Below are 14,061 nucleotides of genomic sequence, written 5' to 3' on the forward strand. Positions count from 1 at the left end.
CAACTGCTGGTGGGGGGAGGGAGGTAAAATCCAGAAGTTGGAGAAGGCAAGACTGCTTACATTTTTCTCAGCTACTCTGATCCATGGAATTATTGCCCCATTTTCTCCAGAACACTGATTTTTCAATAAAAGCCAGAAATCTGAATTATTTTTTTTAAATAAGTTTGTGGCTAAATCTGAGCATCAATTTGAGAATCAAAATAAATGATAGCCATGCACACTACTATATATAAGAAAGATAACCAACAAGGACCTACTAGATAGCACAGGGAACTCTACCTAATATTCTGTGGTAACCTATATGAGAAAAGAGTCTAAAAAGAACGAATATATGTATATGTATAACTGAATCACATCGCTGTACACCTGAAACTAACACAACATTGTAAATCAACTATACTCCAATAAAATTAAAATATTTTAAAAATCCCAAAAACAAAATAAATGATAGCAAAAAATATAATCCGTTACCTTATGTGTGTGTTATGATCTACCATGTGAGTTTATATTGAGATGTAAATAAAGGAAATCACAGGGATGGAGGGAAAGGTCTTCCTTATAGTCAAAGCTAACTAATAAATGATGCAAGAGTGATGGAATTTGAAAATGACCATTTGGCAACCATGATAATAATAATGAATTGAGGCAGACGTCACCATTAAATTCTAATTCTCATGCATGAAAGTTTGAGTAGTGACAGGATATTTACATAATAGCTCCCCACCAAATACTCATTAGCTCTAAAGGGAAAAAGAATAAGTTTACAGTTGAGAAACCTGGCAGAAAACACCTTAACCCAATGATTAAAGTTAACATCACTGTAATAGGGCAAGCTGACATCAGTGCCTCCTGATACAAATCACTAAGCACCAAGAAGAGAAGAACATCGCTCTGTGACATTCCTGCCAAAAATGCGTAAAGTAAACCTAATCCTAAGGAAGCATCAGAGAAACTCAAATTGAGGGCCATTCTATCAGATAAGTGACGTACACTTTTCAAATGTCACTGTCATGAAGGACTGAGGAAGAGTTCCAGGTAAGAGGCTAACATGACAACTGAATCAATGATCCTTGATTTTTGTTGTTGTTAGAAAGGACATTACTGAGATAATTGGTGAAATCCAAATAGGATCCATAGAACAGGTGAAAGTATTGAGCCAAAATTAATTTCCTGGTTTTGATCATCATACCATGGCTAGATAAGAAATAGACACTGAAGTATTTAGGCGTAAAGGGCTGTTAAGAAACAAAATCCAACTGAGAAGATCTCTTTGGCTTTGTTAAGTGATTCATGAATCAGACAACATCCCATCTAGCAACTAGAAGGGGGCTCCAAAGAGTGGTACACGATGGAAGGCAGAAGGAGGGTGCAGCCCAGAAGTTATTGGCAAGGGGAAAGAAAGAATTATTTGCGGACAGGCAATCTTCTTTCGAGGGGCAGGGAATAGCAGGAATCCTGTTATATAGATTACCTCACTAGTGCTGGTTAGGAAATTTCAGACCGTCTGTTTAAAGGTCACATTCCTGGAAGAGGTTGAAACTGCAATTGTCTTGATTTGCCGTCATGGGGGCAAATGACTCCATTTTGGGGTTTTTTAATAGGGCATTACATCTGTAACTTAGAAGCAAATAATGCAGAAAAAAAGAGAGAGAGACAGAGGAAATACTAACATAAATTATATCAAAATGTAAATTTAAAAGCAATCACCATTTTGAATCAATGCTCTATACAGAGAGCTTGCTACTGGAAAACCCACTTTTGGGGTCCCTTGGATGGACCTCTGGAGTCACAGCGTGACAGGATGCAGGATGTCTCAGGACCTATACCCTCCCTTTTCTTCTTGTTCTCTTCTTAGGTATATAAATACTGGTATCAATGCCACAGATTTCTTTTTTTTTTTAATGTCTTTTTTTTTTCTCTGCTTTATAACAAAGTGAATCAGTTATACATCTCTTCCCTCTTGCGTCTCCCTCCCTCCCACCCTCCCTATCCCACCCCTCCAGGCGGTCACAGAGCACCGAGCTGATCTCCCTGTGCTATGTGGCTGCTTCCCACTAGCTATATACCTTACATTTGGTAGTGTATATATGTCCATGCCACTCTCTCGCTTTGTCACAGCTTACCCTTCCCCCTTCCCATATCCTCAAGTCCATTATCTAGTAGGTCTGTGTCTTTATTCCTGTCTTACCCCTAGGTTCTTCATGACATTTTTTCCCCTTAGATTCCATATATATGTGTTAGCATATGGTATTTGTCTTTCTGTTTCTGACTTACTTCACTCTGTATGACAGACTCTAGGTCTATCCACCGCATTACAAATATCTCAATTTCGTTTCTTTTCATGGCTGAGTAATATTCCATTGTATATATGTGCCACATCTTCTTTATCCATTCATCCGATGATGGACACTTAGGTTGTTTCCATCTCCAGGCTATTGTAAATAGAGCTGCAATGAACATTTTGGTACATGACTCTTTTTGAATTATGGTTTTCTCAGGGTATATGCCCAGTAGTGGGATTGCTGGGTCATATGGTAGTTCTATTTGTAGTTTTTTAAGGAACCTCCATACTGTTCTCCACAGTGGCTGTATCATTTACATTCCCACTAACAGTGCAAGAGGGTTCCCTTTTCTCCACACCCTCTCCAGCATTTATTGTTTCTAGATTTTTTGATGATGGCCATTCTGACTGGTATGAGATGATATCTCATTGTAGTTTTGATTTGTATTTCTCTAATGATGAATGAAGTTGAACATTCTTTCTTGTGTTTGTTGGCAGTCTGTATATCTTCTTTGAAGAAATGTCTATTTAGGTCTTCTGCCCATTATTGGATTGGGTTGTTTGCTTTTTTGTTATTGAGCTGCATGAGCTGCTTATAAATTTTGGAGATTAATCCTTTGTCAGTTGCTTCATTTGCAAATATTTTCTCCCATTCTGAGGGTTGTCTTTTGGTGTTGTTTATGGTTTCCTTTGCTGTGCAAAAGCTTTGAAGTTTCATTAGGTCCCATTTGTTTATTTTTGTTTTTATTTCCATTTCTCTAGGAGGTGGGTCATAAAGTATCTCACTGTGATTTATGTCATAGAGTGTTCTTCCTATGTTTTCCTCTAAGGGTTTGATAGTTTTTGGCCTTACATTTAGGTCTTTAATCCATTTTGAATTTATTTTTGTGTATGGTGTTAGGGAATGATCTAATCTCATACTTTTACATGTACCTGTCCAGTTTTCTGAGCACCACTTATTGAAGAGGCTGTCCTTTCTCCACTGTACATTCCTCCCTCCTTTATCAAAGATAAGGTGACCATATGTGCGTGAGTTTATCTCTGGGCTTTCTATCCTGTTCCATTGATCTATCTTTCTGTTTTTGTGCCAGTACCATACTGTCTTGATTACTGTAGCTTTGTAGTGTAGTCTGAAGTCAGGGAGCCTGATTCCTCCAGCTCCGTTTTCCATTCTCAAGATTGCTTTGTCTATTCAGGGTCTTTTGTGTTTCCATACAAATTGTGAAATGTTTTGTTCTAGTTCTGTGAAAAATGCCAGTGGTAGTTTGATAGGGATTGCATTGAATCTGTAGATTGCTTTGGGTAGTAGAGTCATTTTCACAATGTTGATTCTTCCAATCCAAGAACATGGTATATCTCTCCATCTATTTGTATCATCTTTAATTTCTTTCATCAGCATCTTATAATTTTCTGCATACAGGTCCTTTGTCTCCTTAGGTAGGTTTATTCCTAGATATTTTATTCTTTTTGTTGCAGTGGTAAATGGGAGTGTTTTCTTGATTTCACTTTCAGATTTTTCATCATTAGTGTATAGGAATGCCAGAATTTTCTGTGCATTAATTTTGTATCCTGCTACTTTACCAGAATCACTGATTAGCTCTAGTAGTTTTCTGGTAGCATCTTTAGGATTCTCTATGTATAGTATCATGTCATCTGCAAACAGTGACAGCTTTACTTCTTCTTTTCCGATTTGGATTCCTTTTATTTCCTTTTCTTCTCTGATTGCTGTGGCTAAAACTTCCAAAACTATGTTGAATAAGAGTGGTGAGAGTGGGCAATCTTGTCTTGTTCCTGATCTTAGTGGAAATGCTTTCCGTTTTTCACCATTGAGGGCGATGTTGGCTGTGGGTTTGTCATATATGGCCTTTATTATGTTGAGGAAAGTTCCCTCTATGCCTACTTTCTGCAGGGTTTTTATCATAAATGAGTGTGGAATTTTGTCAAAAGCTTTCTCTGCATCTATTGAGATGATCATATGGTTTTTCTCCTTCAATTTGTTAATATGGTGTATCACATTGATTGTTTTGTGTGCATTGAAGAATCCTTGCATTCCTGGAATAAACCCCACTTGATCATGGTATATGATCCTTTTAATGTGCTGTTGGATTCTGTTTGCTAGTATTTTGTTGAAGATTTTTGCATCTATGTTCATCAGTGATATTGGCCTGTAGTTTTCTTTCTCTGTGACATCCTTGTCTGGTTTTGGTATCAAGGTGATGGTGGCCTCGTAGAATGAGTTTGGGAGTGTTCCTCCCTCTGCTATATTTTGGAAGAGTTTGAGAAGGATTGGTGTTAGCTCTTCTCTAAATGTTTGATAGAATTTGCCTGTGGAGCCATCTGGTCCTGGGCTTTTGTTGGAAGATTTTTTTTTTTGTGGTACGTGGGCCTCTCACTGTTGTGGCCTCTCCCGTTGCGGAGCACAGGCTCCGGACACACAGGCCGAGCAGCCATGGCTCACGGGACCAGCCACTCCGTGGCATGTGGGATCCTCCTGGACCGGGGCACGAACCCGTGTCCCCTGCATCGGCAGGCGGACTCTCAACCACTGCTCCACCAGGGAAGCCCTGTTGGAAGATTTTTAATCGCAGTTTCAATTTCAGTGCTTGTGATTGGTCTGTTCATATTTTCTATTTCTTCCTGATTCAGTCTTGGCAGGTTGTGCATTTCTATGAATTTGTGCATTTCTTCCAGGTTGTCCATTTTATTGGCATATAGTTTCTTGTAGTAATCTCTCATGATCTTTTGTATTTCTGCAGTGTCAGTTGTTACTTCTCCTTTTTCATTTCTAATTCTATTGATTTGAGTCTTCTCCCTTTTTTTCTTGATGAGTCTGGCTAATGGTTTATCAATTTTGTTTATATTCTCAATGCCACAGTTTTCAATACTGAGAATCCCAATTACATCTATACCTTATTCACGTAGAGGAGAATCTTCAGCCTCCTACTTACAAGTCATTATTTAGGGTTATAGCCGCTACCTTGAAGGAAACCTTCCATCTCTGTGTGCTAACTTCACAGTTTAAAACTTTTCAGAGGAAAATCCCTAATTCTAAGTGTTGGGGTATAATTTCCAAATACTGACAATATCTTTACCTTCCCTTCCGCTAGGTGGACTAATTGCATGGCAGACCCAGCCCTAATTAGGCTGCTTTAGCATCTAAGATCCAGAATTCCCTACAGGTCTGAAATGTTTTTTTAATTTCCTGGTCCCTTTGTTTCTGGTCTAGTTCTGGGCAAATGCAAGGCTTCTCCCACAGTAGCATTTATTATCGTCACATTACCCTAAAAGTAAGTGCTTTCAGTGAACAAGTAATGTACAATTCAGCAAGCACTCTCTAATTATAATGAATATTTCCATTTTAATGAGGTTTAAGTGCACGGTCTCTGTGAGTTATCTAAAATGACACAGTACCCGTGTTGGAAACCCAGTCATGCTATGTGCGGGACGAGCAGAGGAGAGCTTACTTCTACCCTCATTTCTCTTCCATAAAAGGGAAGAATTGCTGGGTAAGCCACTTTATTTAATAGCAGAGGAAGGAGAAAATTGAATTCTTGACAGGATTACTGAGGAGAATGATGATGAGTGGGTGGAATTGCTAGCAAAATGAGAGATGAACGATAATAGGCAGGGAGCAGCCAGGGGCGCCAAGAGTAAGGGTTGGGTGGAAAATCCAATAACAAAAATGCCAGTCTTGAAATGTCTTGGAGGGAGGGGGACCATATTGATGTGGCTTTTCAAACAGAATTAGTTTGAGCAGTTTAATTCTTCAATTCAAGGCTTTTCTGTGACTTTGATAGAAACCATTCTGGAAAACAAAGTCTGGCCTCTGTCAAATGCCATCTTGAAGGACACAGGATGCTAACCTGAGAATTGTGATGGGAAGAACATTATTGTCTGGTTAGAAAATGATTAGAAAATGTAGGTGGCAAAGACAAGGAAAGAGAACAAGAGGGAGAGAAAAGCTTTGATGTTGCCTTGGCAGAAACGGGGAGGACCAGTCAAGATAATGGTACAGAAAGGAGGGGAGAAGAGGGTGGAGGAGGGCTAGGGATGGAAAAGAGTGCTTTAACAAGCAGTAATTTGGAAAAATTGTTCTCTGAAACAGTTTTCAAGTTTGATATGAGTAACAGTAGCTGATATGGAGTTGAAAACCTAGAAATGCTCAATATTTAGATTTCAAATTTATCAGATGAAATGGCCAAGAAAAAGAGACTGAGTGGAATGGTGTGCGGCAGGCATCAGCCTGCTTGATTCCCCAGAATCAGGAAAGCTCTCTTCTTTCTCTCCTGGGCTAAAGTCTCCAAGCCATGATCCTGTTAGGAGGCAGGTACAGGCAGGACATCTCTCGCAAGGCGGGGGCAAAGTTACGGCCATTTTTGCTCTGGGAAAATAGTGATTCACCAGGCTGGGCAGAGACCCTGCTCAGTAACTGGAAACCATTTTCAAAAGGCTGTGTGCTTTGCAAATAAGATCATCTATACCATTTTTTTAGATTCCACATATATACATTAATATGTGATATTTGTTTTTCTCTTTCTGCATAGCTGACTCACTTTGCTGTACAGTAGAAACTAATACAACATTGTAAAACAACCATACTACAATAAAAATTTTTAAAAAAGAGGCTGTGTGTCCATGGCCAGGCTGCTTCGATGTGGACAGACCTGAGTTCAGACTTTGGCTTTGTGTTTCATAAGCAAATTTCTTTATCTTCCTTCCCATTGTCAAATTTGCAAACCAACCTACATTGGCACCTGTTTTCTGCTTCTTCCCCTAGTAAGGAAGAGGTCTTGTCTCTCTTACATTAATGTCTATTGTCTCCACCTGTGTCATGGACCCCTTTTTTTTCTCTCACTTTCTTTAGGAATTCACACAGTATTCTCTTTTCAGTGTTATCTACAGTACATGATACTCCTCTCTACCAGGTCATTTCTATCAGCATACTAACAGGCTTTCGTGTCTCCTGTTAAACAAATTAAAGAGGTTGTTAGGCTGAGGTGGCTTTAATACCTCAGCAGCCTAAGGAGGCAAACCAAAACCACAGCCTGAAGGGTAAGAAATCAAAACCTAAGGACAAGCAATCACAAACAGCCGACCACGCAGAACTTTCCAAATAAGGCAAAGGCTTAAGTTACAGCCAATCAAATAATGTCCTTGCTTTGCTTCCACCTCTTCTCTATAGAGGTCTTTCCCTCCGCTCCTGTCTATGGAATGCTCCTAGCCACTTCTGGTTTGGTGCTACCTGATTTGAATTGATTTTTTGCTCAAATGAACTCTTAAAGTTCTTTAATATCCCTCAGCTTATCTTTTGACATTCCTGTGTTGAAAAAGCCCTTGTTGCACACATATCTCCCCATTTCTTAGCTCCCTGTCATGATCACACACTTCCTTACTTCTCGTCCTCCCTCTCATATACTCTTCAATGCCCCCATACCCTGTCCGTATTCTACCATCCCTCCTAAAACACTTTTGCCACGTTTGCTAGTAAATTCCATGTAGCCAAATGCAACCAATGCTTCTCTATCCTTGTTTTTCTTTCTTTCTTTCTTTTAAGCTTTTGTTTGTTTGTTTTAATTGAAGTATAGTTGATTTACATACCCACTGTTTTATTTATTTATTTTTTGGGCCATGCTGTGAGGCATGTGGGAGCTTAGTTCCCCAACCAGGGATCGAACCCGCACCCCCTGCGTCTTAACCGCTGGACAACCAGGGAAGTCCCTATCCTTGTTTTTCTCAGTTCTCACCAGCGTTTGGTATAACTGACCAGTCCCTTTCTCTAAATGAACCCCTCTCCTGGCTTCCTGGCACCACATTCCTCTGAACACACTGGACACGTTTCTCAGCCCTCACATTTTTTGCCAGCTTCTCATTCCTTATCCAAATGTTAAAGTTTGAAGTTCTTGAGGGCTTTTCTTGGATCCTATTCTCTTCCCTTCCCTTCCTTCCTTACCTCACTATTGTCCTCCTAGGTAATCTCATCCATATCCGTTACTTTAAATACTGTCTTTATACCATTGACTCCCCAATTTATGTCTGTAGCCCAGAGTTCTCCCAACATTCAGTTCTCTAATATTTCTAACAAAAATTTTCCAAAAGGAGAATTCTTGATTCTTCCCAAACCTGTCTGCTGCCCCAGCCCTTAAGTTTCCCCATCTCAGTAAATGGATTCACCACCTACTCAGTTGCTCAAGTTAAAAACACGGACTCATCCCCCTTTCCTCTTGTCCCTTGCATCCATTTCATCACCAAATCCTGTATATGCCATCTGCAAAATATTTCTCAGATCCTACTACTTCTTTCCATGTCTATTCATCACCACTATCTGTCTTCTGGGCCACTGCTGCATAGCCTGCCAACTTGTCTACCTCTTTCCACTATTGCATCCTGCCCCTCCCCACCAATATTTCTAGTCCATCTGCTACACTGCTCAAGAGTTAACCTCATGCCCGGGACCGGGAAGATCCCACATGCCGCGGAGTGGCTGGGCCTGTGAGCCATGGCCTCTGAGCCTGCGCGTCCAGAGCCTGTGCTCCGCAACGGGAGAGGCCACAACCGTGAGAGGCCTGCGTACTGCAAAAAAAAAAAAAAAAAAAAGAGTTAACCTCAAATATCAATCTGGTGTGTCCTCTCCTGCTTAAAATTTTCACTGATTTCTCACTAAACTTAGAATGCAATTTAAACTCCTCTTTTCTGGGTCTTCAAGACCCTGCAGAATCAGAGCTCTCCCTAGTTCCTCACTTTATCTCAAGTCACTCTTATGTTCTTCCTTTATGCGCCAGCCAAATTGATTCTAGTTTGTTCCCTTGAGCATGCACAGATTTTTTTCTACCTCAGGGCCTTTGCGCTTACTACTCTTCCCTTGACCTGGAAGTTTCTTCCCACCCTCATTCAATATTTCTTATCTCTTAGGTCTTGGCTGAAATGTTGCTTCCTTAGAAAGTAGCTTTCCCTGACGATTCTTTCTTACAGATTTCCCCAATCCTATTCCTCCATCATTCTCTGGTTCAGCACCCAGTCATTTTCTTGTGCTTGGCACATTGCAATTCTTTTTTCTTATTTAAAAAATTTTTGTTTGCATGGTTTTTGTTTATCTCAGTAATGCAGATGTAAAGGATAGAGGGCAGGGAACATGCAAGTAACACAATGGAATCATACAGTCTGAGTTTGAATCGTTGACATGTTCTCCTAGATATTATTTAAACTCCCTAATCCTCAGTTTTCTAATCTATGAACTGTGAACAGTAATACCAACCTCACAGGGTTGGTATGAGAAGTAAATGAGGTTATAAATATGGAGTTATAAGCAAAAAGCCTGGTCCATCATGAACATTACACAATTCTTACCAGATGATTTATCGTTCACTTTTTATTCCCCGACAGCTGGTATAGTGTTTGGAACACAGTGGGATCTTATTCACTCTTTGTTCAATGATTCAATACATGAATGAACTGTGGGCTCAGTTTGATTCATAGAGTTGTTTTGAGGATGAGACAGAGAATATGTCAAGTGACTAAAACAGTGCCTGGTACACTGTAAGTGCTCAATAAAACTTTATCATCAGTCCTCAAACAGGATGCTAATTTGATCAATTGATACACTAAGAACCACCCTCAGGGCTCTTATCTAAAGCAATCACCATCTTTAATTGTTGGGTTCCACCTCTCCTGTGTCATAAAGGACATGCTCCTGTAATTGTCTCCCTTTATCTTTCCCCCATCTTTATTGGCTCCCCACCAAGAAACAAACATGCTGAAGCAATTTTCATTTTAATAACTCCCTCCTTGAATCCCCATCTCTCTCTCTAGTTACCGTTTCTCTGCTTTTTACAAGTAAGCTCTTAAAGGAGTTGTCTACACTGTCTCTGATTCTCCCTCTCTGATTCTTCTTCACCCATTCCAATTAGTATTTATTTTCCACCTCTCCACAGAAACTTCCTTTGTCAAGGTTATTAATGACTTACACATTGGCAAATCGAAAGTCAAATTCTTGGTTCAAAGCTCCCTGGGCCAGTCAGCAGCACTGAAGGTTGCTCCTTCCTTTTTTGAAACACTTTCTTCACTTGGCTTTCAGGACCCTGTTCATTCTTGTTTATTCCTCTGCTTGACTACCCCACTTTTTTTCAGTCTTCCTTTGCTGGTTCCTACGCTTGTTCCCAAACTCTAGATTTTGCTTCAGTATCAGAACCTCACCTTCTTTCTCTGTATTCACACCCCATGTAACCTCATCCGATCCCATACCTTTAAATATCATCCAAAAGCTGATGATTCCCAAGTTTATATTTTCACCTTCGATCTCTCACTAGAACTCCATACATATTTATAATTGACTCCTTGATTTTTCCATTCAGGTGTCCAATAGGCATCTCACATGTAACACATTCAAAACTGTACTCTTTTTTTTTTTTTAGTAATTTATCGAAGTATGGTTGACTTATATTAGTTTCAGGTGTACAGCATAGTGATTTTATATTTTGTAGACTATGCACCATACAGAGATGGTATAAAATATTGACTATATTTCCTGTACTGTACGTTACATCCCTGTGACTTGTTTATTTTATAACTGCTAGTTTGTACCTCTTAATTCCCTTTACCTATCAAAACTGTACTATTAATTCCACCATCCTCTCAGCCTCTCAGTGGTACATCCTCCCGAGTTCTCCAGGGTATGGCAGCTCCATCCTTTCAGTTGTTCAGACCAAAAACATTGTGTTCATCTTTCATTTTTCCACACTCCCTAGGCAGGCCATAAACAAAATTTTATGGGTTTATTGGAAAATATATCATGTACACTACTACTTCTTACCACCTCAACTGCTTTCTCCTTACTCCAAGCGGGGATCACCTCTCACTTCGATGATTATAATGCTGCCTCTTCGGTCTCCCTTTCTCCATCCACCCCATCTCCTTGTCATACAGTTGCCACAGTGATCCTTCCAAAATGGCAAATCATTCCTCTGCTCAAAATCATCAAACAGCTTTCCATTGAAAGGAAATGCTAAAATACTTGCTGTGGCCTGAAAGGTTCTATATAATCTTTCTGACCTCCTTCTGGAATCCCCCCACCCAGCACCTTTGTCATCCACTGTGTCCCCCTTACCCCCATCCCCACTCCAGGCACACCAGGCGACTTGCTGTGTATAAAACTCTCCTGCGTTGGGGGCTTGGCATTTGCTGTTCCTCTGTCGGGGTCACTCTTTTCCCAGATATAATTAGATGGCTCATTCCCTCACCTCCTTCCCATCTCCTGTGTCCCCTTTTTTGAGACCTTTCTTAAGCCTGCAATAGAAAATTGTACCCCCATCCCTCCATCACCATCATGATCACCTTTACCCTGTTATTTTTTTTTTCATTGATACCAATCCCTCCTGGCATTTGATATATAGGATTATTGTCTCTCTCCTCACTAGTGTGTAAATTCCATGAGAGGAGGGACTTTATCCTCCTCTTTACTCCCTGGACCTAGAATGGTAGGCATTAAAAATATTTGACAAATCAATAAATGGTTTAATAAATGTTTGAGGGGTCTAATGACCTCTATGTTGTTCTAAGTGAAACTTTTGCTTCTTAATAGTAACCTGATGAAATTACAAAGTCTCAGTTTACTGGAGTGATTTATGTGGGCTTATTTCTGGACTCTCTATTCTGTTCCATTGATATATGTATATGTTTTTGTGCCAGTACCATACTGTTTTGAGTACTGTAGCTTTGTAGTATAGTGTGAAATCAGGATGCATGATTCCTCCAGCTCTGTTTTTCTTTCCCAAGATTGTTTTGGTTATTCGAGGTCTTTTGTGTTTTCATACAAATTTTAAAATTATTTGTTCTATTTCTAGTGAAAAAAATGCCACTGGTATTTTTATAGGGATTGCACTGAATCCAACTTTATTTTTGAAAGGCTTTTGTTCAAACTTAAATCATTCTGCACATTGCAGTGGATACGAATCCCTGTGGGATGACTCTATCTGATGCCTATCTTTCCCAGGCCCTCCTTTCTTAGCTCCTCCCAACCACCTACTAACTGACTATTTAAAATGGTCCTGAAGAGGAAAATCTTGTTTTGAAATAGGCCTCGCTGTGATTCAGAGGTGATAGATGTGCCTTTGACTTCTTGTCCTCCCAGGTGCACAGTGTATGTTGTTTAATCTCCTACTGGGTAGGGGTCTAAGTGCAATTTGGTTTCCATGTGAAGATCAGTTGTGCTGATGTGATGATTAGGACACCTGTTGAAGGACCACGGTATTCTTCCTAGAAACAGAAAACTGTAAAATATAAAACCTCACAAGCAAGTGATTTTATTCTAAAGCCAAGCCTATGTATGAAACTTATTTGTACAATTGGTGATTTAGAAAAACAGCAACAATCAACTATTTCTTCCTTTTTCTTTACTTTCTCCTTTTCATGAATCAGATATCTGGAACCAAATCACATATTTGCCTCAGTTTTCCAAATACCTTACATGTTAAATTAAGCCTGAATTCCCATCAAAACCCTGTTTAAAATAGCTTCAGCATTTTATGATGTATCAATTGTAATAACTGAAATTTTCAGATACTTTCCACAGGAAACGTCAAAGTATTTTTGCTTTTCTTCTACCAGGAAAATCGTATCAGGGAGAGTCAGTAGGTGTATTCCCTAACACTTTCTAAATCTGGTAGAAATGTTTGGCCGCAACTTAGATGCTGCAGCTGATAATAATTACAAACATCGTAATTATAACATTTGTTTTGTACAACTTTCATTCCCATAGTCATGTGGTGGGTTAATTAAATGGTTTTTTTTTTGTGTGTGTGTGGTACGCGGGCCTCTCACTGTTGTGGCCCCTCCCATTGCGGAGCACAGGCTCCGGACGCGCAGGCTCAGCGGCCATGGCTCACGGGCCCAGCCGCTCCGCGAATGTGGGATCTTCCCGGACCGGCGCACGAACCCGCGTCCCCTGCACCGTCAGGCGGACCCTCAACCACTGCGCCACCAGGGAAGCCCACATGTGAGCATCTTTTAAGTGCCAACTTTAACTATCATCTTGTCTATAAACCCGTAAGAGGTGCTTAAATTCTACTAAAACAAACATAAAGTAGGTTTGACTTTCCTAATTCATAAGTGGTCTCCCTCCTAATTCATTGGTGTTTCCCCATCTAGAGCATCTAGCTTAGCTACATAAATCTTTTTATGAAATTGTTTTTCATGTCATGTCACTATTAAAAGACTTTAATTGTTTTGCATTTCCAAGAGAAACCAACTCAATTACACACACACACACACACACACACACACACACACACACAGAGTACCTACTTTGTAAAAGGCAGTAGGTTAGGCTAACAGGAAACTACCAAAATAAATAAGACATAGTTCCTGTCCTCAAATGCAGTCTTAAAGGTTGATAAATCTTTACATTTGATGGCTTTTAAAATCTGATCCTAGTCTATTTTCCTAAATGTATCTCCTACTCAATCATAAACTCTCTACTGAAGTCCCACATGTGGCCATCTTCTCCCTGAATGTGCTTTGTTTATCCTTTATGCCTACCTAGGTAAATATTTTCCCATTCCTTTCCTTTAAGGCCTGCTCCAATCATACCTTCTTCTTAGAGTTCATTCATCCCTAATCTACACAGATTTCTCCTTCACCTTGGTGTCATGCCTGACTTTGTTGGTGAACTTTTTATTTATTCATGGATCTTATCTTTCCAAATTGACTGTGACTGCTCTGAAGACAGGAACTATGTCTTATTTATTTTTATATGCCTCACACACAGAAAGTGATCAGTGTTTTATTTA

Source organism: Delphinapterus leucas, chromosome 1 (assembly GCF_059928025.1).
Source record: "Delphinapterus leucas isolate spDelLeu-1000000601 "Yukka" chromosome 1, BTC_Dleu_Yukka2, whole genome shotgun sequence".
In the NCBI taxonomy this organism is placed as follows: domain Eukaryota; kingdom Metazoa; phylum Chordata; class Mammalia; order Artiodactyla; family Monodontidae; genus Delphinapterus; species Delphinapterus leucas.